We start from the raw sequence: 27,338 nt of genomic DNA, 5'->3' as shown, positions 1-27,338 counted from the left end.
TGATCCAACGTGGCGCTTTCTTCACTTTCTAAAACCATTCTGAGTTTCAGAGCTCCCTGCTCACGCAAATCCTCCACCCCAGTGCTGGGACATGTGAAGAGTAAGGATCTGATTTTTTTTAATTTTTTTTTTTTCTCAATTCACACGGGTTTTTCAGAGGCTTTTCTTAGCTCTAGCCATCTCTCTTATCTTTGCCACCGGTTCTCTTTGCTGGTGGCGGGGCCAGCCTGGATGCTGGGTTCGGACGCGATACAGATGTGGGCGGCAGCTGGGAGTGTTTAGCACAGCGTGGGGGTGAGGGAAATGTCAGCCCTGGTATGAGATCGATGCGCCCAATGAGGATTCACAGGAAAAGGGGCTTTTGGCTGTTTCTTTTTGCAGGGAGCGCTGCAGAGCGGCTGGATGGCTTTCCCACAGCCGTGTGTGAGCTCATTCCTACGGCTGATGGAAAAATCTTAATTATTTCCCAAGAATTTATGTACATAAAAGATGAACCATGCCCATAGTTGGTCTAAACAATGTCTTAAATAAGGGCAACGTTCTTTGCTGGCTCTGGTAACACCAGGAATATAATTTATTTGTGTTCTTTTTCCTAAATCCAAGAGTTGCCCTTCTTTGAGTCGTATGTGCTGGCGTGGAAACCAGCTCTGCCTGCACGTTGCCTGCTGCATGTGGGCACTGTACATGCAAGGCACAGCTTCGTAGGATTCTTCATGTTTAGCTTGTGAACACCAATCGCTTGAACCCTGCAGGCCAAGTCCTGTTGTCAAAGAGAATCGTAGAATCATTTAGGTTGGAAAAGACCCTTAAGATCCTTGAGTCCAACCATAAACGCAACTTCTGTAGGTACCCAGCTAGGCTTTCCCTCCTGCAGGGAGCTTTTGGTTACGGAGTGCGGAGCAGATACATACCTTTATCCAGCTGAGTGTCTTGGTGAAATGAAGATGTCATTACCTCCTCGTTAACCATCCATCCTTCCGATGCAAGAAGTGGGCATGGTCGCTCTGCGCTGCCCAGCCTGGGGCTCCAAAGCGGGTTGGGTTCAGACCTGTCACTGCCTCGCTGCAATGGGATGCCACGTCGTGCGTTCAATGGGATGCCACGTCGTGCATTCAATGGGATGCCACATCCTTCACTTCTCACAGTTTCTTGTGTTTCTGCTGCTGTGATTTTCCCCACTGCATTTCCTCCATCCCTTAACAGCAGCCACCCCATTTATGAGCTTTCTGGGCTGCATCTCTCCTTTGTTCCAGTCCAAAAGCCCCTTTATTGCCTTGTTGCACAAGATCTTGTTCAGCTGAATTCCGATTTAAACAGAGTATTCTTTCATCCCTGCTCGACAAGCAGCGCTAGTCCATGCTAAACCGCATTCCTGCTTCGTTATGCATTGCTCTACCACGTCAGTCTGCAGAGAAATGATATTGCTCCGAAGGCACTCGAGGAACAATCTTATTTATACTAATTTATTGTGTTTTACCATGGTAGCCATTGGGTTCTTAAGATAACTGTGACAGGAAGGGACAAGGTCAGTGAAGAGAAGGAGCTGCAGTGTTTGAAGAAGGTGGCACGAGCACGCCGGGAACCACTGAGGTCTTTGTATTTGGAAAAGTCAAGTCTCTTCTCAAGGCCCTGCGTATGGGTTTAGGACCCAAATATTAGCTACCTATTTTCTTCAATCTCTTAAAGTTTAAGCTCAATTTTCAATTTTGTTGTTTTCTTAACACACCTAAGGGACCGAACCAAGCACCCATGGGGATGTTCTGCTTGTGCGTAACCTCAATACGTCATTGGGAAGGGTGAGCCCCTCATTCCTCACCAAAGCAGGTCTGGCAGCTTCACGCGTTTTGGCTTGTGGCTCACCACTTGGGCAGCATTGATTTTTTTCCCCATCTCAAACAGTTTTGCGGCTTGAAAGCTATCATTTTTCTCTCGGGACGGGTTAGGAAAGTTGTACTGAAGGGGTTGTAATTCTCTGAGATGGAGGATATATTTAATCATAAAAATGTCCGACAGTAGCTGTCATTTTCTGTCGCTCTGTGAGGGTTGGTATGAATAGGGCGAACACAGCAAATGGGTGTTTTTTTCCTCTGTTGCCATACATTTCTGCAGGGAAATTACTGCCTGGGGCCCTGCCTCAGTGGGAACAGCACTGAGGGTGTAAAAGCCTACGCGTAATAGCTACTTCTCCATGTAATATGTGCAAATTACAGGGCTAAGCATGATAAAGAAAGACAGAATATCATGTTTATTTTCTTTGATTTTCCCAGCCTAAGCAGGGCAGAAAATGCAGCAACCCTTTCCCCTCGCTGCTGCACCCCTCCCGCACCGCAGCGCCTGGGTAGGAACCAAGTGTGAGTTTAAACCTGCGAGATGGTGTTTTGCAGCAGCTGTTGATGAAGCAACGAGTCCGGGAGGATATTTGGTAGCCCGGGATGGAAGGGAAGCCCTCCTGGAGTTGGTTCAAAGGGCCGATACCTCCAGCCCGTGGTACCTGCAGGGTTTGGTCCGGTGGTCACAGCGTGCCATGTCCATCGTGTGCCAGCTCCATCAGCGTGGCGTAAAATACTGCTGCAGGCAAAAATCCCGCTTGATTCATCCTCCTCCAGCTCCTGCCTTGTCCCCAGCACTCAGGCCCATGGTGCATGTGGGACATTCGGGGTTTGAGCTTGGGTTTATGGACCTGTGGGCTGGGAAAATAGGTACTGCTGAAGCAGCCGTGCCAGAGAGGAGGATGGGGCCGTAACTGCTGCTTTATGGAGGCAGGAATCAGTTTCACAAGGGGAAATGCAGAGGACAGGTTTTCTCCCAAGAGGTTTTCCCCGCAGAAGGGTGCTGTGTGCCTGGGACGAGGCCACCTTGCTCCCTGTCTGCATGGAAAGCTGAACCCCCTGTTCTTCAGAGTGGAAGAGTGTGCCAACCTGCTTTTTCCTGAGCAAGAAATAAATAAATAAGTTATAAAAGCAGCACGTCGCTTTCTAGCTCGGAAAGGGGAAGCGCAAACACCTCTCCTGGACCCCTCGTTCCTTACCTGCAAGCATCTCCCGTTGCCTTTGCATCCTGCCGTGGTGGGATGCGGGAGTCCACATCCCCCCGTGCCACCCTGGGATTTTTGCCCAGTGCTTTGCAAAAAGCATTACCGGAGCATTGAGCGTGACGCTGAAAACCTGCCAAAATATCCAACAGGAGCGGGAATAGGGAAAGTTTGGCAGGCGTGCCTGAGACGGCATGCTGCTGGGGATTGGGCGGAGCCCCGTAAGGCTCTAGCACGGTCCCTTGCTGCTGGAAGCAGCTGAAAATGTGCTTTTCTCCCTTCTTTTCAGGGTCAGCGTAGCAGTAACTTGGAGGTATTTCACCTCTGTGGGAGACAGAGCTCCCAGCTCCCGTTTGTAGAACCCGAACACCGAGGGCTGCCCATCTTGGCTCTTCCCAAACCAGTTCATCCCCTCCAGCTGCAGCACTACTGCTTGCTTTGTTTTCCATGGCATTGCTTTGTTTTCCGTGGTACTAAAGGAGGTGTGGAAACACACCAGTAAAACGTATTTCACCAAGGAAGAAGGCTTTCGGGGTTCTCTTTTACACCTGGGAGCCAGCCTGAACTCCCCCCTTTGCTCTCTTAAGACCCTCTGATGTGAAGTCATTAGAAATAATCTTGAAAGTACCTGGCTGAAAGTGCAAACGAATGGTTTGGGACAGCTTTTGGAAAGTCAGGAGGCTCCATCGGGCTGCAGCAGTTTTTGACCCGCGGTTACCTGCGGGTTGGATATTCTCCGTTGCATTTGGCAGCCAGGTACGGAGAGCTGCTCAAACAAAAGAGAAGGGCGTTTTCGATGTAGTGATGAACTCACAGAAGTTAAGCAGCCTTATTTTGTTGCTAGGAATGATCTTTTAACATCCCACTCCTAATTTCATCAGGGGCACAAAACATTTCTGTCCTGGAGGAATGCCGGGTGCTGATTTTTCATGCTTGCTTGCATGCCTGCTTGCATTTCTCTACAAAGCCCTTGTGAAGCAAAAAAAAAAAAAAAAAGGGAGGGTTTTTTTTGGGGGGGAGAAGCCTGGTGCATGAACAATGTGCCCTTCCTTTTGAAAACAGAAAGAGAATGAATGTTTGTGGATGTAAATCCTCCGCTGCTGCCGGCAGCTTGTGGGCGGGCAATAGGAGAAGTTGTAGCTCCTGCAACAAACAGTCTCTTCAGAGCATCCAGCACAAATCCGTGTCGGTGGGAGGAGGCTGGAGCAAGAATTATGCACTCTCTCCTCTTCATTAAAAACCCATCTATGTGTATGTGTGCGCGTGCACAGCAGGCGTGCTGGTGGCTGCTGCAGAAGAGCAGAGAATTTGTGAGCCGGAGACTTTTGGGACCCGTGAGTGGGCGATCTCTTCTGTCTGTGTCAGTGGGACTTTATTTTGTCCTGTGTTACGCGGCTGTCCCGGAGATCAAAAGGCACAGAGTAGCAAAGTGCTTTCCGACAAATGCTACAAAACCCAGCCTGGGGTATTGCCTGGTGGTGTGATTTCAGGGCGCGTTGCAAATCGCTCTGCCTTTGCAGGGGAAAGAAGGCAATTTCCAAACCTCTCTGCTCCTCCCTGCACGGCCCGAGACTTTGTGCCTGTGTTTGGGATGGAGAAAAGCCAAACTCTGGTTCTTGGTGGTTCTTCAGGCTGCCTAGGGTTGGGAACTGAGGCTGTCAGTCTCCATCGGTGGGATGCTTGGCCCTGGCTTACAGGGGTCCTGCATCTCCCAGGAGGACATGGGTGAAGGACAGAGGTGCTCCTGGCCACGGTGGATCTTCTGAGCCTTTGCTGGGTCGTATCGCAATGACTAAGGCCTGCAGCCTTGTGGCACCTGTGTGGTCAGAGTCTGTAAATCCTTGCGCTGACATCCAGCTCCGGAGTTAAATACCTGCTGCAATGGCTGCGATTTGGCGATGGCTCAGAAATCACCCTCCCAGGGTGGGACAGGCTGTGACCCTCCGGAGCAGGCGGCTGCCGATGTTTGTCCTTGTCCTCACCCAGGCGTGTCATTGCAAAGCTCCCAGCCACCTCCGGCTGTCTGTGCGTTGGCTGCGGCTGTAACACAGAGCTCTGTTTGTCTCTGAGATGATTGCAGTCTGGATGCAGGCGGAAAGCAATTCATTTCCCGGGGTGGGCACTAAATACCAACTGCTGTCTGCCTGTGCGTGGCAATTGTTAATAAGAGCTCTACTGGGGTGGAGCGGAGCTTTTCCCTGTGTGTATCCTGCATCATTAGAAATATTGTCGTTATTTACTATGTTATTTCTGTTAATTGCCCTAAGAGCACGAAAGAGGCCATCTCCAAGCGTATCGTACCCTACTTTTGTCCGTATCAAGAGGGTTGGCAATTAGAATTTAAGCTCTGCATATTGCTGTGGTTCAGCATTCAAATCCCAGCCTGGCCAATGCAGACCAGGCTTTCCTCTGGAAATATTAAATGACCACCGAAAGCGTCTTGCAAGGTATCTGATGTCTGGTTGTCCCTTGTCACCGGGCTGCTTGTTGGCTGTGCAGGAGGGAGTCGCCGGGCAGCAGGTTCTGCAGAGCCCTTTGATGCGAAGGGGTGTCCCTGCCTGAGCGCTGCTAACTGGGAATGGTGAGGGTTAACCGCGGGGACCGAGTAATCCTCCTGTAATAGAAAGATGACTTAATGCGATGGGAAGACCTGGAGCGACACAGAAGAAGTCAGAAGGGAGCTAAGATTTTGGGAGAGAGAGTGGAAAACAAGGGGAGGATGAGCAAGACAAAAAAACCCCTCTCCCTTGGCTGCTGGCAGAGATGTGCTGAGTGATTTTGCAGCTCGGGGCCGTGGCCCGTCTGCCCCGGCGCTGCCGCGGGGCTGCCAGGCGGCTGCGGTCAGCGGTGCCACCCGCCGCAAGCATCAGCCGGCCCGTGGTGCGTTCAGCATCCCGCTTATCTCATTTTGTCTTTTCGCTTGGCCTTTCTGCTAAGGCGTTGGTCTGGGATTGATAAAGCACTTTCCTCAGCGTTATTAATGAATTGCCCCGGTAGTGCGAGCAGTAGCGGTGTGGTGGTAACCCCTGTGTCACACAGACAGAGCCGGCTTGGCCCCTGCGGAGCAAATCCCGGATACACCCGTGGGCAGCACCGGCACCGTGCAGTGCCGAGGATGCAGGGCACGCGGGTATCACCTCCAGCACCTCCTTCGGGAGATGCTCACCTTCGGTTTGGTCTGGTACACGCAGCACTCGGCCAACATACATAAACCCGGAGTATTTTCTATATTTTGGCAGAAATGTTTGGAAACTATTGCAACGCTGGGAAGGGGCTGTCTTCCAGCAGAGCTGCGATGGGCTGTTTGATCTGGCCCTTAGCCACGCACGGTACGGAGAATGAGCAGGTTTGCTGTGGTTCAAGGCATACACCCTGGTGAAAGAAAAAAGGAAAAAAAAAAAAAAAGAAACCTTTTGAGGTAGCAGGAGACAATGAGGTGTTGGGAGAAATATTTGGATGTGGGTGATTTTACAGCACGTATCCCAGGAATGCGCTTTTTGTCACTTCTCTCCTCACCTCTGTCTCCTTCGTGGCCATGGGGCATTTCCCACATCTGCCAGCCTGAGACTCTCTGGATTTTTTTTAAAGTTATTTAAGAGATGACATTATATCTCTTTTATAGCTGGGTTTGAAACAACCATGATTTGACCTGTCAGTTGTTCCGTTCTCAGTGCTCCTCTGCATGATGCTTCTTCTGGGCTCCTGCATCTTGAATTTATTCCCTTTGGCACACGCATGACTGGAAGCACAGCGCCTTCTGGATTTTTGGTCTCTGATGGTCTGTGTGTGGCTTCAAAACTGTCTGGTCAGGGGCTGCTTTCTTTGTGGAGAGTCCATTTTCCAAGATCGCTGATCCAGAGCAACCTTTTGGGGCTGGTTCTCTGCATGCACCAAGGTAGCTGGCCAGAATTTTTTGCTCCATGCTGGCACCCCAAGAGATGAGTTTGAGTGAGTGGGGTGGGCAGGTTAAGCCTGGGCTTAAATACGTCTAAGTTGCTTCCCAAAAAATAGGGAGACGCTGACGACCAGCGGTGACTGTGCCTTGGCCCCGCACGGCGCTGGGCAGCTGCCCCGTCCCCACCGGCGCCAGCCTGGCTGTTGGGAGCCGGCTTATCCCTGGGAAATCACGACCCTTCGAGGACACCCCGCCGAGATGCAGCTATCTACAGCCAGCCGTGCATCACGGCGCTCCCCCTTGCTATGTAGAAAATCTGATTAACCTCTTCTCAAAAATGCTGTTTAACGTGAAGACATCCCGTCTGGCAGGTCTGGCGTTTTGTGACCGGGCGAAAACCTCAGTGAAATGTTTTGTCCTTCTTGTGGGAACAGAGGGGAGAGGATGAATAGGCCAGCAATCATCCGCCGCAGGTCAGCAGCGCAGGGTAAGCTGGGTGGGAAGAGGGGAAGGATTTCATCCAGTTGGAGAAAGATACGTGTCTGCTGAATGAGAGAGGAATAAAAAAAAAAAAACCTAAGTCATTTTAAAGTCAGTAATGTACAGCACTAAGTGGCTTTTGCTTTAAATAATGCTCATTAAGGCTAGTGGGGTATAAATACCAGGGCGTTAGGCTGTCCCTGGTGTGCGCTTTATCCCCGAATCAGCATGTGTGCATCGAACAGGGAGGGATGAACCTGACGGTGCAGCGAGGATGCTCTGAGCCGGCTCCCGGCTTCCCCCAGCTAAGCCGCCGAACGATTGTGCCAACGTTACAGCAAAGCTTCAACATCAGCAAGTAGCGGGCTGGAAATAAACGGAAGGAATTGCTTTTTCACCCAGCTCTCCCCTTCGAATGATGTCGGAGGGCCCAAAAGCACAGAGAGTTCAGGCAGGAATTAAGGACAGCCTCATCGGTGGCCATTAAACACCATAGTTTAGGCGCAACCTCTGGCTTAAGAAGTCTCTAAAGCACAGGAAGCCGGGAGGATTTGCCAGGGAGGAATAACAGAATAAAGCCCTATAGATCCTTTACCTAAACATTAAGTAACATCCAGACCCAGGATCTGGACTTGGTAGACCTCGATGTGACCCAGAACGGTTATTCTTCTGCATTGATGCGTAGTAGCATCAGTGCAGCGCGGAGGTGAGATTTTTCCAGGGTCTGCAGCACCCTGCCGTTCACTTGGAACCACAGAGGCTCGCTCCAGGCTGTAACTCACCTGACGCATCCCTGCCCTTCTGTCTTAATAGAAAAAAACAGTGAACGAAGTGGGAACACGTTAGAGCAGCGTAACGCGGTGATGGTGCTGAACCGATCATTTCTTGGCTTGGGCTTGCACCGCTTCCTCTGCACGGGTCGGAGACCGCTCTCCCTTTTAAGGGAGAGCCCAAATATGACCAGTGCTTGGTCCTGAGCCCCACCTTCCATCACCGGGATTTTTCTGCCTGCTTCATCTGTCTCCAGCGGGGCAGACCTATTTCTGCTTGCTCGTGTGCTTCGGAGAGCCCTCAACAGTTAAAAGTGCAGTCCTCGGAGGAGATCTGTGCGGAAGCTGACCCGAGACAGGATGCGGCCTGGGAGAAAAAGCCATTTAGATGCCTTGCAGAGAGGAGAAGCGCTCCGATGCCGATCAAGCCCGGGGTGTCCCCCTGCCAGGGTCCCTTGACATGTCAGCGCGCGTCAATCTGCACCAGATGACAGGGTGACCTGTCTTTCCCAGGGGAAGCCGAGAGGCTTGAAAGGAAAGTGCTGCGATGTTTGTGGTTGAATATAAAGAGTCAGAGACACTGGAATGACCTTTGGCGTGATGAAAACAGGACTAAACGGCGAGCAAATGGAATGCCTGTTGTGGAGGGAAAGGCGAAGCACTGCAGATCCAGGGGAGCAAATATTTATGAGGGCTATGATTAAGAAATAATTCTGCAATATGCTGTTCGTGGCAGTTAAAGAAGCTGCCATCCTGTTTGCTTCTTGCTGATGTTCCGGGGAAATTTGATTTATCCCGCACCTGTCAGAGCGAGAGCTGTCGGGTCTGCTCCCCGCATTTGCCGGGAAACGTGGGCATTTTGCACACCCCGAAACGTGCCAAACAGGGAGGGTAAAGCAGGTGGTGAAATCACCCGTTTTGTTCTTCATTTCCACTGAGAGTTATCTGGCCACCAGACTGGCAAGTTTGGGACGGAAATGAGTTCTTTTTGCTGAATATTGCAGCAGCATCTGGAAGGTGGGACCGTTGCTGGGCACTGCAGCCAGGGCTGCTCGCCGTGGGGCCCTCTTTGTGCGATGGAGGTGAAAGTACTGGTTGGATTTCCCAGATGCTCGGCGAGTTGAAAGCATCTGGCTGAAATCAGATGATACATCAGGCTGTTTATTGCAGACCAGCGGGTTATTCGTGGGCTGGCACCGGCTCCGGAGAGCACGGTGCTGCGACCTTACTGCCCAGGAGGGGTTTGTTGGGACAAGGCTCATCCATCCAAAGCTGCGTGCGTGAGCAAGGGATGCTGTGCCCCTTTGCACACCAGACTGGTGCATTCAAACACTGGGGCAGGCTTCCTAGAGAGGTAGGCAAGTGTGATGATGCAGCACTCGGAGTGTGAGAGCCAGAGACACCAATTGCAAAGGAAGAGAGATTTTGTGCCACACGAGGTGGGATGAGCATCCGTTTAATCCGAAAATGTCAGCTCGAGGTTTGGGGCTGCTGGTCATTAGTGGGGGGAGCGGTCAGGTATGGTCGTTTAGGAGAACGTGGCTCGGCAGGAAAGTCTGGTTCTGGTGTCCTGGACACGTGGGGTTGGAGTTGGTGTACTTTGACTTGGAAATAGGGAATTTGCCTCGGCCACTGAGCGCTCACTGCTGGAGGCAGTGCCCCTTTGCTTACCAACAGCAAGTGCCTCTTCAGAGGAATTCCTCTTGCCTGAAATAACTCCTGGCAGAGATGTTTTGAAGGAAGGCATCAGCCAGCATTGATTTTGGCTGGGCTGCAGATTTACATGTCTTGTATCAGCTGTAGAGCATCACAGGATGGTCAGAGTCATGCCCTGCAGTGGGGCTCAATGCCCTTGGGTTGGTATCTCCTGGGTTTGGGTGCTTTGCTGGGCAGCATTAGAGACCTTTCATTTACAGCATTACGGTGCGCAGGAAATGCAAACGTGGTCGTTATCCCTGCGACTGTTCGGCAGATTCCAATGAGACACGTTGCAAATAAGGCTTCCCAGTTAGGATCCAGGTTTCTGTCTTGTGTTGGTTCTGGTCTCTGTTCCTGCGACACATCCAACCTACTAAACCTCTCGGTGCGTAACCGGCTGCCTCCCTGGCTTCACCCACATCATCCAGCATCAGCACATCCCGGCGTGGTCGGTCTGCCTTCCTCCTCTGTGCAGCTGAAGGGTAATTGTCGGTGAGCGGGGATGGATGGCATCTCATGGCATCTCATGGCTGCAGTTTTGCTGGTGGAGAGGTTATCCCTTACAGCCGCGTAATCGTGGCGAGGCTGCGGCTCCTTCCTGTGTGCCGGCCGAGCTGCCGTGCCAGCCCCGTCGCACCTTGCTCAGTCGGAAGAAGTTGGCGTTAGCAAAGACCTACTTTTTAAGCTGTTGGAGGTAAACTGTAAATAATGCATGCATATTGAAATGCCACCCGAGTAAGTGCTACAGGGCAAGCTGTCGCGTTGGAAGGGGCTTAAGGTTTTCCACTGAGTCAGTCTGTAAAATGAGCCCTTACCCTGTTCGTTGCCCTCTGCAAGTCATCTGGGTCGCTCCAGAATTTAAAACAATTAAACCAAACTGTGGACTCCCATTGTTTTTCCCCACTGATGAATACTGACCCTGACAGATCTTGAATTGCCTTTGCTGTTCCCTCGTTGAGCAAATGAACTGACAGCCAGAAGTACTAGAAAATACCAGGTAGTCACAGGCACCACCTGTGATTTAAAACCTCCATTTTAAGCCACCCTCCTCTTCCTCCTTCCTCTCCCCTCCTGCAACTGAACTAAGGAGTAACCCCATAGTTTTCTCCCCTTGGAGGGAGCATCCATCCCACCCCCTTGCATTTCGGTGCTTGTGGTGGTCTCCTGAATATGTTTTCTAGTCCTGTGCCTGATTAGAAAAGGTCTTTGACTGTGAAAAGTGTGATTTATTTTTTTTTAATTTTTTTTTTTAATAATTACTCCTCCATTTCCTCTGCTTCTGGGGGCAGTGGAAATTAGATTTGCTTTTGACATGTGGCGGCGATTATTTAAGTCTATCCTCGCAACTTGGGCTGCAGAGCGGGGAATCAACTAGTAGAAATTGTTATTAAACGAGGGAGTCAGGTGGTAAAATAATTAATCCCCACACACGCGTGCTTCCTCCCCGCCTTGGAAGTCCTCCAAACACCCTGTGATTATTTGTTTCGTCTAAACCAGCCGCTGCCTCCATCCCTTTTTAGCCGGTGAGGGGCAATTGGCTCCCTTGCCCGGGACCCGGCTGCTGCCACCGCACCGGGCTGGTCTCCTGCCACCGTGCAAGAAAGGCATCACTCCCCCAAGCAGCGATGCCCATCTAATTAACAGCCAGCCCTGTCGTGGCTGTCACCCCCGGCTATATTTCCCAATTAGGAGAATCAAGCTTTATGATGAAGCTTTGATAGAGGCTTTTTTAAATTCTTTTTTCAAACCCTTTCACATCATGCATCGTTAGCAGCGGTAAATGAAGGTGTTTAGTGAGCTCATCCATCACTTCGACTTGGGGCTCGCTGTCGGGGTGAGTTTTCACCTCCCGCGCCCAGTGCTGCTCTCTTTGAGTGAAAATAATGCTTTAAAATAGCGGCGTGAAGGAGGATGGCGATGAGAGCCCTGGAAGTGCTGCTGCTTCTCGCGTCCGTGGGGAGGTGAAGGGCACAAAGGTTTTGGATGGTGGCATCTGGGCACCAAGTGTTTCAGAGGGGCACCGAGGTGTATTTGGACTGGATCTGGGTTGTTTCTTTTTTCTTGTGCGTTGCTGTGGGGCTGGCAGGAGTGGGAGAGCCAAGGCGGGGAGGGCCAGACCGGAGAAGACCACGAGCCGTGCATGGGGAGATGTCAGCAGCGGGGTGCAGGTCACAGCAGGGCTGGGATGAAGCGTGCGAACACGATGGCAGCCGACGTGGCTGGAGCTTTCCTGGCACAGGCACCTGCATCTCAAGTCCAGCTTTCTCACAGCCCTGGTTCTCCCGTTGCTGATAACCAGGCGTTTCCATCTGTCCCCTGGGAGTGTCACCCCATGGGTGACCCGGGCACAGGCTTGACTCATCCCCTTCCACTTTGACACTTCATCATTCGACGTGGCGTAGTCCCTTGGCTCACGGGTGATGGGATGGGGAAAAATGGTAAACACCCCCCTTGGCCACGGACCGAGCATCCCAGAAGCACTCAGGAAAGTGCAGAAGGATCTTTTGCATCTCAAAAGGGGCTGGTTGGCACCTCCAAGAAAAGGGAGACTGAATTGCAGAGGGCAGACCCTGCCCATGTTCAGTTCTCAGCTTTGGCTTTTGCATATCTTGCCGACACGCAGCAGCCTGTGTTTTGACACATCCCAGTCCCCGAGGAACGGGCGTTCAGCCCCAAGACTGATTTCTTTTGTCTAACAACGTGTAGCCCAGGGTGACGATGTGCTCTTCCAGGTGTTTCACCCTCCCCTTGTCCAGGGTTAACATCAGGCTGGGGAGCTGGGGGGTTTTTTGGGAGAAAGCCATCCTTACGTGCTGGCCTCCTCGAGTGCTCACTCTCTCGTGAAGGTCCCTTCTCACCTTGCTGTTGGGGATGAGGATTATTCCTCAGCAGCATCTTGGCTAAGAGAAACGCCCATCTGGAGCGAGTCCTCTCCTGCGTTCCCCGATTTAATCAGCTGTTGGGTCATGCTGGCCGCTGGTGGCTGAAATGTGGCTCACCATCCTGAAGGTGATGAGTTGGAGACTTGGGAAAAAAAAAAAAAAAATGTGTGTGTGTGTGTTCATGTAATATGGACAAATTACCTCGGGAAGATTTGTTGTTGTGCTGGTCCCTCCAGCATTGCTCATTCCCCTCGAATAGCCAGCTCGGAGCACAGTGGCACAAAACCTCATCGCCGATGGTACAGAAAACAGAAAAAAGGGCAAAACATTTGCGTTCGGAAAGCTGAATGGGAGAGGGCGGTTGGTTTGTAGCCTTATTGATACAGCTGATAAGGGGGCCTGTCTTTTATCGGAAAAGCAAGCAGGCTGCGCTGCCAGTCAGGGACAATCCAGGGAAGGTTTCTGTGGTTTTCCTGCTTGTCCGGCAGAATTTGCAGTGCCGCAGGGATGCGGGGAGCTGGGCGGCGCTGATGGTTTGCTGTAGAGAGCAGCAGATGAAATGACTTCTCTGTTATGCCCAGCTGAAAAGGCAGCCTTGGCAGCCAGCTTCGCCTCCGATATTAGCTCAGGTTTCATCTTTTTAGGGGAGATGAATGCTGAAATCCCCAACATTAGCGGGGAAATAATCTGCCAAAAGCAGCGAAGAGCTGGGGGAAGGGAGGGTTTTCTCTGGGCGGTTAAAGACACTTGCTGTTGGCTTTGCAGCCCCAGAAATGATAGCGGCTGCTTTCTGCTGACGCCGGGCTCATGGAAAGCGTCTATTAAAATGAAATAACTTTGTGAGCGGGGAGCAAAGCTGTGCGAGAAACCGTGCCCAAGGGGAAAAGGAACCTACGGGATGCAAATAAAGCAGGTTCAACCCCCTGCTCCAGGGTTGAGGAGAGAGGAGGACAGAGGTACTACTAAACCTTCTCATTGGAACAGAATATGAGAAAGCTACAAAACCCATCCCTTTTTCTTTTGAAGACACGAGCAGGGAATTAGTAGCGGATCAGGTCGTATCCTGTTATTCCTCAGCTGATGAAAGCGGAGGTTACAATGGTCTCTCTGTTCTGCTGCGCTGAGTAGGACCCATTGTTTTCTGTGCACGTTAATGTAAAGCAGATTGCATCTCCCGGCGCAGGGAGGGCTTGAGGAAGCAGTCGCACACCGGTCAAGTCTCGTTAGCTTAACGCTGCCTCATCCCCAGGGGCCTTGTCCCTCCGTGAGTATCGTATGCCCCTGCAGGGAAGCAGGACGGGGACGGTACAAGGTCTGTCTTGCCCAACGTAACGTCTGTTTATTGACAGCCATGCAGAACAGAACTTTTCTGGCTTGATAGATGTGCAAATTACAATTGAAAACTGGTAACAAGGCCAAAGTTTAGGTGAAAGGCATTCACCTTTGCCCATCCTCTTCATTTGGCAACCGAGACCTTCTCGCTGCATAGCTCCTGCTGACCTAAATGCCTGGCTGTGCCCCGTGGTCCGGCAGTAGGATGCTGGCAATGAGAGCTGGGGGGGGCGGTCCTGACCCCCTAGACATGGCCGGAGAACACCACCCCATAGCTATGGGACGGCTGCCGGCTTGTCCGTCCTCCGCCCTGGGTCACACTGAAGCAGAAGAGGGTGGTTTCACTTTGATCCACCTACAGAGCATCGGGCCCCGCGTCGTGATGCAAACCCTCTCTTTGGACACCGAAGGTGGGGAGGGCAGGGCTTTGGCTCGAAGTGGAAGATACGCCAAGGATCGGGGGGCGAGGGGAACATCGGGGGGTGATAGCGGCTCCCAGACAGCACGAGGGACAAGCAGGGACCCTGGGAGCCAGGCTGGCGGCTGCATCCCGTGCTCTGGCTCTCATCAGAGCAGCACAGGCAATAGGGGACCTCTGCCTGCCTAAACTCTTCCAAATGGGATCTGTGCTCCAATAAAATAAACAGTTTAGGGAAAGCGAAGCCCCAGGCACACACTTTGGCAGCTGATCCCTCCCTAATTGCAGGAAGAGCAGTTGGGAGAGGGTTTTTTTTCTTCTTTGGGCTGGTTTCTGATGAGAAATCTGGGCTGGAGGATCAGAGTTGAAGCTTCTCTCCCCTCACTCCCCCCCCCCCCCCCCCCAGCAAAAATCTTGTTTTCTTCCCCTTTGTATTAATGGAATTCAACTTATGTCAAGGAACAGGAAACACAAATAGCCCGTACAAAGTGTGATCCTCAAACCTCAGACCTTCAGTGAAAGCCCGTCCCGTTTGATACATTCTCTGCAAACTTTTCCTGGGGTTTTCGTTGTTGTTGTTTGTCAGCACCAGGGGCAAGTTCGAGGGCTGGGAGAGGATTTTAGTGAGCAGAAGTGAACCGAAGTAAACCGGAGCCGATGCCTCTCGAGCCGCCCTGCCTGACTGCGTGTGTTTCCCCCACCCCAAAGCTCCCGGACCCTGGAACGGGATGGAGATAATTAACAACAGCCCCTTTCATCTGCAAATAGACAAGATGCGTCAAAACTAATTTCTTTTTCTCTAAAATTTGCAGCGAGGGGAACAGAGAGGGAGCAGCCGTGCTGTCCCACCCCACGTTGGGGGTCACATCCAGCCTGCTTGCAGGGTCGGTCCTTGCAACGATAAGACGAAGCGCTAACAAAACCAAGGGGAGAGGCTGAAAGGAAGGATTTCAAGCAACCATCCATCCCGGTTTTGCAGAAGGGGCTGGAGCCCCGGCCAGTGCTGCCTTGCCGTGCTCCATCCATCCCCTTCGGTCTCCCATCCCACACCATCTCAGCCCCTTCCTCTTGCCCCCCCATCTCTCTCAGCCTCCCTGGCCCTTTCCTTTTGCCTCCTCTTCCTTTCAACTCACCAGTTTGGAACTGTTTTAAACGTATTGGCAGTAAATCGTATGTTTTTGAGCCATTTACTAGTGATTGCTCTTCCTATTGCCTCATTCCTTTGGACACTGAGGACTACAACCCAACTCAAAGGTCCTTTTCCCAGTCAAACACAAGCACATCGGCTTCCTTTCTCACTAGTGGGGAGTTGCTCATGTAAATCCAATAGTTACTTGGGTATTTTTAATATACTCAATCATAAAAGTCTCTTTCCAAGAGTCTTTTTAGCCTTTTTTTTTTCCCTGTGTTAGAATTTAAAGAAAATGTTGTTTATTTTATTGCAAACTATTGTTTGTTGTAATGCAAACTTGAACAATTTCTTATTCTGGTCCAGTTCTCTTCCAGGAGGTCATTTACAGAAGCAACAAGCCCAACATGTTGTTTTCTTTTGAATTCTTGATTGTTTTTCTGTTGGCACTTGTGCAAATTGCCTTTTCTGCAAATGCATGTTATTAATGGGGCGTCAGCTGCAGTTTCTTATTACGCTGGAGTAGAGTTTGTTGGAAATATTCCAGCACAGTTTCTCTACAGGAAAATGCAGGTTTCTTGAGAGCAAAACATATCATAGGAAGGAGTATATAAATACATTTAAATTTTGGGGAGGATGGGGATAGAAAAATAGAGTATTTCTACAGCAGGATATTAACATTTTTTGTGCAATAAGTTAAATAGAGTTATAATTATAGCAAAGCATTTTGATGGATCCCAAATGCTTATTTTTAGAATTTTGTTTAGCAGGAAATTAAAAACAAGTTGGGAAAAATCCCTTTTCTTGTTACACATAAATGGTGGTTCTCAGAGCAGAAGACCATCGCTTCACTAAATATTCGAATCCAGCCTCCTCGGCTCTGGACCCTGACGAGGCGCTGGCTGCGCGGCATGCAAATGAGAGCAGTTCTGCTTAATTATCCCTACTGGAGATATTTATCAAGTTGCTTCTTTGGATAACAGTACTTCATTTTCCAAGAAGCTTGTTGCTTTTAAAGGTTTAATTGGGTCCTTTTACTAAATGCCACAGAGATGCCGTGAAATTATGACGCAGCAGTAATCGCGCAGCTGTAGACTGTTGAAAGCCGCAAGGGAAGAGCGGTTTTCTTGGCCATGGGAAGGAGCGGGTGCTATTTTGGTCCATTTCAGACTTTTTGTTTGGTTTAACCTTACCACTGGACCTTCTCGAGGGGTTACCATCGTAGCTATAAGTCACCAAATATCCACCAAGTGCAACTGCTTCTCCAGCAGCCTGGGCGCGAGCCCCAGCAGTTGGACCCAGATGGACTTTCCTTGAGTTCACGGGTAACGGATCTGTGACTTCCACTTGGCCAGTGTTAGTGGGTCAAATGTATGTGGTTTGGGCTGAAAACCAAAACCACTGCACATTTCTCCTTTTGAATTCATTTCAATAACTTGTTCAGTGTGTCTGGATCCTTTTTGCATGGTGATATTTTTCTTCTCAATGCGGTCTTCTCGCTTCCCGCAGCCCGTGTGCCCACGAAAGACGGTGCGGAAGCCCGTCCCTGCCTGCAGTTTTTGCCTTTGCTGCCTGACCTTCGTTCCCCGTGGTTTCCCAGCTCCTCTGTGCTAGCACAAGATCGAGGCACATCAGTCTTAGAAAGGGACCAAATATTGCAAAATGTTTAACGCAAAGAAAAATTCTGTCCTTTATTTCCCTTCCTCAGAAAGATGTTCTAGAGTAGAATTAGAGGCATTTTGGGAGATGTTAATTAATCTGCCCAGCCCCAAACAGAGACTCTTCTCTGTTTCTTCTGCTCTCTGTTCTCTTTTTCTATGCTCTGTTTCTCTCCAAAGAGATGCTGCACCCAAAATATCAGATTCCTTCCTCCACACATAGATTATTTTGAATATTAGGATGCTTTTAGAGCCAGATCTGGGTCTTCAATGTCTGAGCACAGCTGTCCAAAGCCACCGTCAGCTCTCAGATACCTCAGCCCGTGTGACATACCCAGCAGAAGAACCAAGGACTGTGCCATGACTAGGGCATCCGATGGCACGGTGACATCTCATCCCTTCATCACACCAGGGATGAGACAGCGTCTCAAGGTGCAGTGTGTGGGCTCTGTCCCTCCTGAGCAGCTGGGTTTGGGGTGATGTGCTGGTTTGTAGGCACCAAGGGCTGGGTGACACTGCTCTCTAGTGGATGGCTCTTCATCAAACCAGTCAAGATGGAGTCGAGGCTGGTGGAAATTCACTCATCCAGGGATAAAAATGACTTTTTCTTGCTATTTGTATCATGAGCTTTTAGAATTTGTGTCTATGGAAGCATTATACACGCATGGGGTAATTTAGTAAAGAAATATAAATCAAAGGTGCTTGACTTTATCTCACCACGATGGGAAGGATTTATTGATCAAGATCGGTCCTTCCACTACCATGGCATGGCCGAAGCCACGAGACCCATGTCAGTTCTCCCGGTGCAGGGGATACTCAGAAATTACTCTTCCCATCAAATACCCCCTGCACCTACCAAGCTTTATGCCTGGAACAGAGGAGGAACAAGCCTGTGTAGTTTGGTGTGGAGCCAAAGAAAATTGAGTGGGATTTGGAAAGGAAAGATGTGTAAACAAAAAGCTATTCCTGGAGCAGCCCGTGCGCTTGGGCACGCAGAGGAGTTATTGCTGCAAGCGTCACACACGCAGCGACCAGCAGCATGCAATGTTGGGGATGCTGCTGCAAGAGGAAATGTTAGAGAAAATTTTAGCATTCCCTCCATGTATGTTTTTTAACAAGATGCTTTAAAAAAAAAAAAAAAGCTGTGCTGGATCCAAGAAATAGCCCCGTGTTTGGTCTTGCAATGGCAATAGGAGATCCTGTTTAGGGATGTGATTCCCACAAAGCATTCCCAGCAGCCACAATGATTTTATAACTATCTATAATAAAGTTAATTTTGATGTCACACATCGGCACCAAAATTAGGAGCCAAGCCCCCAGATGATGAGCACCAGGCTGAGCGATCTGCCCTTCCTACCCCCCCCCCCCGTCGGATGGCACTCGCTGGAGGAGCGGTCTGGGATTTCGATAGCAGGGAAAGGAAGTTAACAACGGGGATGTCTAGACTTTACGACATGAAAACTGCAAACCTTAGCAAAACTGGGAAGACTCTTGGAACAAGAAGAGACCAAAATAACTAATTCCCACTGGTACTTTCCCTCTTAACAGTAAAGACTTAGGAATTTCTGCTGTGTTTATTGGTAACCTCTAAGGGGGCTTTAAAGTTACATATTTATATATTTAAAGATCCTCCTTATCCTGAATCTCTCTAAGGAGAAGAGCGAAATCTTTCCAAGCTATTAATTTGTAAAGGCAGTGAAAAACAGAGACTTTAAGCTATGCTGTTAATGAACCTCTAAACCCTTCTATGGCAGTAAACAATGAGCTAAACCAGCTAATGAATAATCACAAGCGCACACACACATGCTGAAGTGTTGACGAGTAAAACTTAAGAATGACGTAAAAGGTGACCATGAGCTGTGGTGGGCCAATGTCTTCAAATTTTGGAGAACTTGGCAATTCCAGTTCTGAGCTTGGCTCTGTCTACGTTATTTTTTGATTTCATTTCTCATGCTTTGATGAGTGTGGGGCTTTTTTTTTTAACCAAAAGAAAGGAAAAAAATAAAAGGAAAGTATTCCAGGCAGCATCACAAATCTGTTGAAAAGTTGTTTTTTTTTTTTTTTTTGAACCTAACTTGGGAAATGCAGTCCTTTCCTTGCCACTGGCGTAAGTAGAAGCATTTTTTTTGCTCTGGGACTGTAATGCCTCTCCCTAGTTTAAATAAAGAGCAGCTGCAAAACACGCATGCACAGGCGTGTGTATTTTTATATCCCCCAGCCTCCTGACCCAGCCTTCGGCCCAGGCAGTGCCGCTCAGGGTTCCACAGCTGTTGCATCCCATGCAGCCACAAGCTGCTCGCAGACATCCAGCGTCGTCCAGGCGACGAAGCGAAAGGGCCCTGTATTGGTGAATTACAGATTTTCTACAATTATGCTCCAGGACATAAACCCAGACAATTTTTTTTTTTTTTTTTTTGGTTGGTTTGTTTTGGTTTAAATCCTAACATGACTTTTGATGTTATCAGCCACAGCGGTGCTGTGTCCGCTTTGGACCTCCCACAAAGCTCTTGATCTCTGTGACATCCCGTGGCTGGAGCGAGGAGGTTCATTTGAGCTCTGTGTACACACGTCTTCCCTTTTAGCTGCTGGGAGTTTTTAGTCTTTCAGTGGCTGTGGGCGTCTCTCGGCTCACGCATTAAGAGAGAGGAAGAAAGAGCAATCGATTCTCATCTTGTCTATTTTATTAATCCTTATATATATATAATATAGACTTTAGACTATAGCATATATTCTCTATTATTATATACACCTCAGTCACATTCCTCATTTAAGCTAAATAACTATATTTTCTTGTCTCTGTTCCTCCTCTGAGGGACTGTAACCCTTTTGTCACCATTATTGCTAACAGAGTACCCGCATTTGTTTGTATTCCTTCCCTCCCTTTCCAAAATAGCTGTTCCAGTGTTTGACTGTCATCGTTTGAAGCAGGAGCAGGGACTTTGAAAAAGCCCTTTGATACTTATCTTTGATACCGTCAGTATTTCAGGCCAAGTCTTTTATCTCAAGACTTTACTTTTTTTTCTGTTGACTCATTATGTTCAATAATTCTTTGCTGACATTTTCATAAATCGTTTTCTCACCAGCGATAGCATATAAATTTCTTACTGTAATTCTTCACTCCATGGGGCTGCCTCTTCTTCATTTTTCTTGAGCTATGCCTTTGCCCTCCAAGGAAATGGCTCGCTAGCCCAATCATATTTATTACATCACACACCCGTGTCTCATGTCGCGATTTGTGCAGTGCCTTAGAGAAATGTCATTAATTCAAACCAGGAGGAAATCCCTGTCTTTTAATTCTCTTTGATCTAAACATCAATATGCTTGTTCATGGGAACATTTTTCTGATCTGATTCAATACTGCATGCAAAATAGCTTTCAGTTCAGCAGGAATGTGTATAAATCAGCATCCTGCCAAAGCATTAGCGAGGGTTAGTGCATGGTTGTATACCCAATCCTATCATTACGTAGGTCAAAACCCCGTATACTGCTTCCAGCTGGGAAAAAAATAATCTGTGTCTTCCCCTATGGAATATCCTCATAAAATGTGAGGATGAAACCAAGTGGGTGTAACTGAGCCTCCACTAACGCTCGTAGGGATTTGTTTAATGGTAAGATCTTCCTACAGAGATTTGGGGCCATTCTGTGGCAAACTTTATGGCAGGGATAAAAGTTTTTACAGCTGTTTGTTAACATAACATCCTCCTCATTTCCATGAGATGGTTCAGAATATCCACAGAACTATTTGTATTAAATCGTGTTTGGGATTTGTTTGTTTGTTTCCCGAGGGACAGCTTGAGCGTAGGCTGCTGCAAAACAGCAAGCCGTCCCCCAGCACGAGCACAGGGCTGCTCTCACCCGGCGCGTTCGGAGATTTCCTCTGCCTTTGATATAGACTGCAGGGCGTCAGGGTGAAAAGGCTATTTGTACAAGATAATCAATCCGTTTCGGTAGGTATCGGTTAAATCCCTCTCAAGGGGAAAAGGGTAGAGCCCTAGTGAGAAATTCTCTTTTACTTGCTGGCAGAAATTGTATGTGTGCTCCAAGGGGGGGGAAAAAAAAAACCCAAATCCAAATGTGAAGCAATATTGAAAGCAGCTCAAAACAAGAAAAGAGCTGCCCTGAAGTTATCTCCATTCTCCCTTCTTCATTTTGCTAAATTAAAGCCACACTAGAAGTCCCACAAGAAGTTACATGAAGGCAGGCAGGATCGCTCTGTGCAGGGGATATCCGTGCTGGATAAAACAAGGATCAACCCCCGAATGCTTATTTTAGCCATGCCTGTAGATGGTTATCACTTATTTGCAGGGATACTATGCACTTTATTTGACAGTGAGCTCCCGATGTAACCAGCTTTGGGCTCCCAGACAGTAAAACAAGAGTAATTTAGGGTGGGGTTTTTTTGGGGTTTTTTTTCTTTTTTTTTTTTAGTGTAGGTGGGAAAAAGCTTCTTACCGAGGCATCGCGCCAGCCCCAGCCTCACTACACCTCACTCGCCAGGGCTGCTTCCAAAACATGATGCGGCACTACATATGGGAGAGAAGTAGCTGCCAGCATACGAACACCAATTTATTTTTTTTAATAATAAATATAGTATTTCATTGGTTTCTTTCCCAGTGTTGCCAAAAATTACCAGTAGAGTCATGTCACGTTAACAGCTGTCTTTCTGCCCACATACAGGTTAAATGAGACTTTGTAAAGGGATAAGTATAGATCTTATTAAATTACTGCGGAGGTGTGTGTTTGAGGTTCCAGCTAACCCAGCAAACCACGAACTGTCGCTAGTAGAAGTGCCACCGCAGCAGTGAAATGGGTCCCCAAGGCACAGGAGGGTCTAGTGAGAGTCCAGATGTGTTGAGCACCAGGACAGTATTGACGTACCCACTGGAGCTTGGCACCGGATCATTTAATAATAGTTTTTGCACGTTGTGATCTGTCTTGCCATAAGAAAACAAACAAACAAACAAACAAACAAAAACCTCCTTATATTAAACAAGGAAAAACATCAGTAGTTTTGTAACTTTTTTTTAAAAGCCCTTTTGTTCTCCTGCTACCGCAGGACTCGAGCGTGCTCGAGGACTGATCCCCCACCTAGGTAAGTTATTTCTACCAGAGCTTCCAGAGTTGTTTGCTCCTTGAATTTTGAACTATTTTCTTGCATTAAATAAGCTTTAAGACTAAGCTAACACCGTTAAAGTGAGGGCCCAACAATTTGGACGCTGAGATTCACCCTGGCAATTTAAAACACATCCCTGTGGAAGAGCCGCTCAGGATCTTACCCAAGGCAAGCGGGATTGCATCAATTCAGTGACATAACTTTCCTCTGGCTGGCTTCGGCTGGGTAGCTATTTGCTTACAATTGCACCTGCATGAAAAACAACGACCAAGTTAGTAATTGCCCTGGTTTAGACTGAGCAGCCTGGGCTACTAGAGCGAGCAAAATAGCCTTATGCCTTTGCCCCCTTGCAAAGCCAGGCTTAGTGCCTGGGCGAGGGAGCAAGCCCAAGCCCTGACCCTTCCTCCAGCCCCTTTGCACAGCCCAGCTCGCAGCGTGGAATAAATCCAATAACCAGTAGCATTATCCATCACCCCCCTCTGAACTCTGCAGTGCGAGTTTGGTAGCACGTTTAGTTTTAAGGTGATGGAGAGGGGGTGTAGCAGATGCATCCCAGCTTCACCATGTCTTGTGGCTGAGAGGAGCCCAGATGGGAAAGTGCTAATTGCACCATTGCACCAAGGTACCTAAATTAAAAAGAAAAAATTAAAATTTTAGAAATTGTCTGGCCAGACTTTTGCTAAGCAGCCGGCGTGAATAATCTTTCCCAGGGCAAACCAGCAACTGAAATGTGCAGATAATAATAAACAGTAACAGCAGCTCTCATTCATTAGCCTTTCCTCCCACCCCAACCCGACCGTTGGCTGATGTGTGTAATAAGTCACAGGCACACACTTAACGATCCAAGATTTGTTTTAAAAAAAAAAAAAAGAAAGTTTTCAAATCAGATTTGTCTGTCTATGAATGAGCCTAAATCACAGGTTCAGAGGCTGCTGTGGGTGATCATAGGCTGGGGCTTCTGTTTATCGGTAAAGCCTGCTTAGCACACAGTAAAACCACTGAGCGAAGGGCAGCTGATCCATCAGGCTGCTTTGGTTTCGTCTCTTCAGACGACAACGCTCTTGCTAGGCTGCCAAAAGCCAGTGCAGAGACTTGGAGCACCCAGCTGTGCTTATGGTTCCCACTGGATTGCCGGTGCCCATGTAGGGATGCTATGTTTTAACCCGAAAAAAAAATCCAACTCGGCTGCATAGGACCCCGCAGGAGCACAGCTCTGTGCCGGAGCATCAGTTTGTACCAGCTAAAGCTGTTCCTGCAAAGCCAGAGGAATGACCCTCTTGGATTTCATCCAGGCTGGAGAAGCAAGACCACGTATTAAATAAATAATACACCCATAAAAGCCCAGCGTGCTGCCGCTCTTTGGTTTCTCTGCTCCTGGTGCCGTATGCAGAAGGAGGTGGCTTTTCCTCTGCCGCAAGCTGTTTTGGTTTTGCTCCCATAGATGTCGTCCCTCCTGCAATCACCCCTCTCCTCGGAGTCCTACCTAACTGTGCTGGGTCCGTCCCTTTGCTCCTATTTTCTGTTCTTGAGACTCCATCACGGATGCCTGTCAAATTAAGAGGCAGGTGATATTTCTGCAAGACATCCCTGATGTTTGTCGTTCTCCCCGTCTCCCACGGCTTCCTATCGAGGGCTGCAGTGATGAGCTCCCACAGCCCGTGGTCTGACGGACCCTGCCCCAGCCTGCGGCACAAGCGTGGTCACAGCAGATAGCGCTTGCTGAGCTGCCCCGGCTCGCTCGCTCGGTGCCGTATCCCAACGGTTTATTTATGCCAGGGCTGCAGTCAGGAAGATGGATTAAAATTACCCTCGGGTCTCCCGGGTACTTAGAATTAGCAGGTTAATAAGAATTCAATCACTTTTCTTAACGGTGGTAAAGAAATTAGCTGCACAAACCCATGTTTTAAGGACGGGAAATTAATTTGTGCAGCTGCCATTTGAGCTATTGCCACTTGAGGGTTGGTTTTTTTTTTTTGGCGGGGGGGAGACTCACTGTCTTCCCTAGATCCCACAGTGCCTTTCCCGGTCTCTCCCGTCCCACCTGGCTCCAGCCTGCTCCAGCCCACAGCAACGTCCCCCCAGCAGCAGCGACCACAGCCGGGACGAGCTCCTCTCTCCAAACATAAAAATCCCTGAATAACACACACAGCAGCTGAGCAGTTTCTGGGGCATGAAGAGAGAGGGGAAAAAAAAAAAAAATTGATTTCCTTAAGGAGAGCTTAACATTGCACAGCCTTGGTTAGTCATTTTGCTCGCCGCACAACAGGCAGGTGCCTTTCCATCGGAGCAGGAGGGCTGCAACGGGCTGCGTGAGCCCGTAAAGGGATCAGGGAACCATGAATATATAAAAAAACCCCCAAATTTAGTTCTTTCCTATGGGATGTTCCCTGAAAACAAATAGTTCATGTGAAGTGACTGCGATCCGAAAGCCAGGTGATGATCGAAGCCTTTTGCATCCAGCTCCGATCTCGGTACCTGCTCGAGCCGAGGAGGGGCTGTGAAATTACCTCCCGTTCTGCCACGGCGCAGTATCAGAAGCCGAGGCTTAAGTGCAAAGTGAAACTGGGAAGAGAGCTTGTTTTCCTCGTGTTTAGCCAAGCATCTAGATGGAAGTTGACTTTAATCCCAGCACTTATCTGCATCCATTTCTTCCTTGTAATAGGATCTTCAGAGGAGGAGTAAGAACAAAGTACTGTTAAACAGACCGTGGAGCATAATCCGGCATCACCAAGGGAACTCTAAAAGAGATCTTTCGCCTCCCCATCACAACCTGGTCAGGTTTTGTGAGATGTTTCTGGTCTCCAAACAGCACCCAGGAGTTTGCCTGCTCTCACTCGGGCTCGGCTGGGTCATAGCCAGGTCTCTGTAGCTGGCCTGCGGCCACAGGCACCCAGGACATGGCTTCTGTGCCATTCAGGAGAGCAGAAGCATAGTTCCGGATTTGGAGACTCTTGTTAACTGGCAAGGACCTTTGGAGCAAAGCTCTCAGTTTTTTTTCCCCTTGCTTGAAATCCCAGTCTCTGGGCAGTCAGCTGTCATGGGCGGCTTGGAAAAACACGCCCAGAGGAGACAGCAGAGCCACATCTTGGCCCCGAGTCCTTCACAGCATTACGTTATCTGGCCAACAGCTTTACTCCAAGTAGAAATGCCGTTGCTTTCTGAACTGGTGCACATGCACGTATCTGACAGCAGGCAGGACGTCAGGACAGCGCTGCCACAGCTTGTTCTGTGTTTGCTGCTAAAACCAACAGAAATGCTGTTAAGCTAGCTGCACGGCTGCCTGCATCGGCTGCGTTGCCCCACCAAACAAGGTGGCCTGCCGCAGTGATTTGGAAATTGCTGCCTGTTGACTCAAAGGCAGGCAGCTCATAGCTCACAGGGATGTGAAAGACAGATAAATCACTGCAAATAGCTTGGCAGAGCGGGCGCGCATGGCAGATCATCATCCGTACCTTCACGATACCTTGTACAACCCCCCCATGCTCCCAAATCTTATTGCCCTCCTGATAACTACAGGTTTTTAGTTAAAACTGAGCACTTAAATCATGCCCATGCACACATGCATTGCAAGTGCCATCCTTCACGGGGCGGGGGGACACCTCATGGCACGTCCCCTTCTGCTGCTGGGCTGAGCCAGGCTTTCTGCTCTCCCTGGCCCTTTCCTAACACCTCGAGCCACACTGGCTTGGAGCAAACTCTTTAACTGTAGCATCGTAGCAATTTCAGCCTTCCTGTTATTATTCAGAAAAGTTACTCAGGTGATGATGATTTTGGAAAGCACACACAGACATAGGCATTTTTGGGGTTTATTTCATAGGAACTGCAGGAATGTTACTCCTTCTTGGCTTGCAGGTCTCCAGTACATCAAGTGGCCATGGCAAGCTCCTCATACTCCAGTGGTGAACGTGGGTATCGATCAGTCAACAGTAAAATGCTTTGGTGCTTACAAATAACCTTCATTTCCTTCCACCCTGCCTCTATTCTAACTTACTCCCAACACCTTGCAATGTTGTCTATTATTTTTGAATTAAAACTCAGCACAATTCACCGCACTCTTATAGAATAGAATCATAGAATCATTAAGGTTGGAAAAGACCTCTAAGACCATCAGGTCCAACTGTCATCCAACACCACCATGCCTACTAAACCATGTCCTGAAGTGCTACGTCTACACATTTTTTGAACACCTCCAGGGATGGTGACTCCACCACCTCTCTGGGCAGCCTGTTCCAATGCCTGACCACTCTTTCAGTGAAGAAGTTTTTCCTAATATCCAATCTAAACCTCCCCTGACGCAACTTGAGGCCACTCCTCTCGTCCTATCGCTGTGCTACTTCTGTAACTCCTCGGGGGTAAAGCCCAACACTTACCAGCTGCCTGTACACCCCAGATCACAAATAGCTCATGGCTTGGAGTGCATGTCGTGGGACTAGCCGTGAAACTTCTTACCGTGCCGTGCAAGACAAATTTCAAACAAAATGTGTTGGCATCGGCGTAGACGCACTTGAGCATCTGCACAGCAGAGGTGGTGAGCATTGCTCGGCGGCTAAGAAAAGCAGTGTTAGTGCTGGTTTGCATTTTCAGCTAGAAAAACCAACGGGTGCTGGGCGGAACGATTCGCCGGCTCAGGCTGTAATGAAAGGCGAAAGCATTTCTCCAGCTGGCTGGTTTGGCGCGAGGCTAATGTGTGCCATCGCAGCAGAGGAGACGTGTGAGCTCACCAAGTTGACATGAACAATTAGCATGCACGGGGCTCTTTCCACCTCCTAATTCACTCAGAATAATTCATTAGCAAAAAGTCTTCAGCAGCACTAGTCTACCGACAGGTCCTGATTGTAGATGTGTTCTTTGATTTGCTTTAGAAGATAAATTGACCTGTGAAACTCCAGTCTAGCTCATGCTAATGAGTCTCTGTAGGGCCATTATGAGAAT

The 27,338-nt window shown here is 49.0% G+C and overlaps 1 protein-coding gene across 1 annotated transcript in view; it reads left to right on the top strand.

Annotated features, from left to right (window-relative positions):
- Positions 1-27,338, top strand: part of LRRC75A (leucine rich repeat containing 75A) — a 94,331-nt gene that overhangs the window by 64,102 nt on the left and 2,891 nt on the right. The window lies entirely within an intron of this gene.

Source organism: Grus americana, chromosome 19 (genome assembly GCF_028858705.1).
Source record: "Grus americana isolate bGruAme1 chromosome 19, bGruAme1.mat, whole genome shotgun sequence".
Classification (NCBI taxonomy): domain Eukaryota; kingdom Metazoa; phylum Chordata; class Aves; order Gruiformes; family Gruidae; genus Grus; species Grus americana.
The sequence above is the reverse complement of the archived record's forward strand: the minus strand, read 5'-3'. Positions and strand labels throughout refer to the sequence as shown.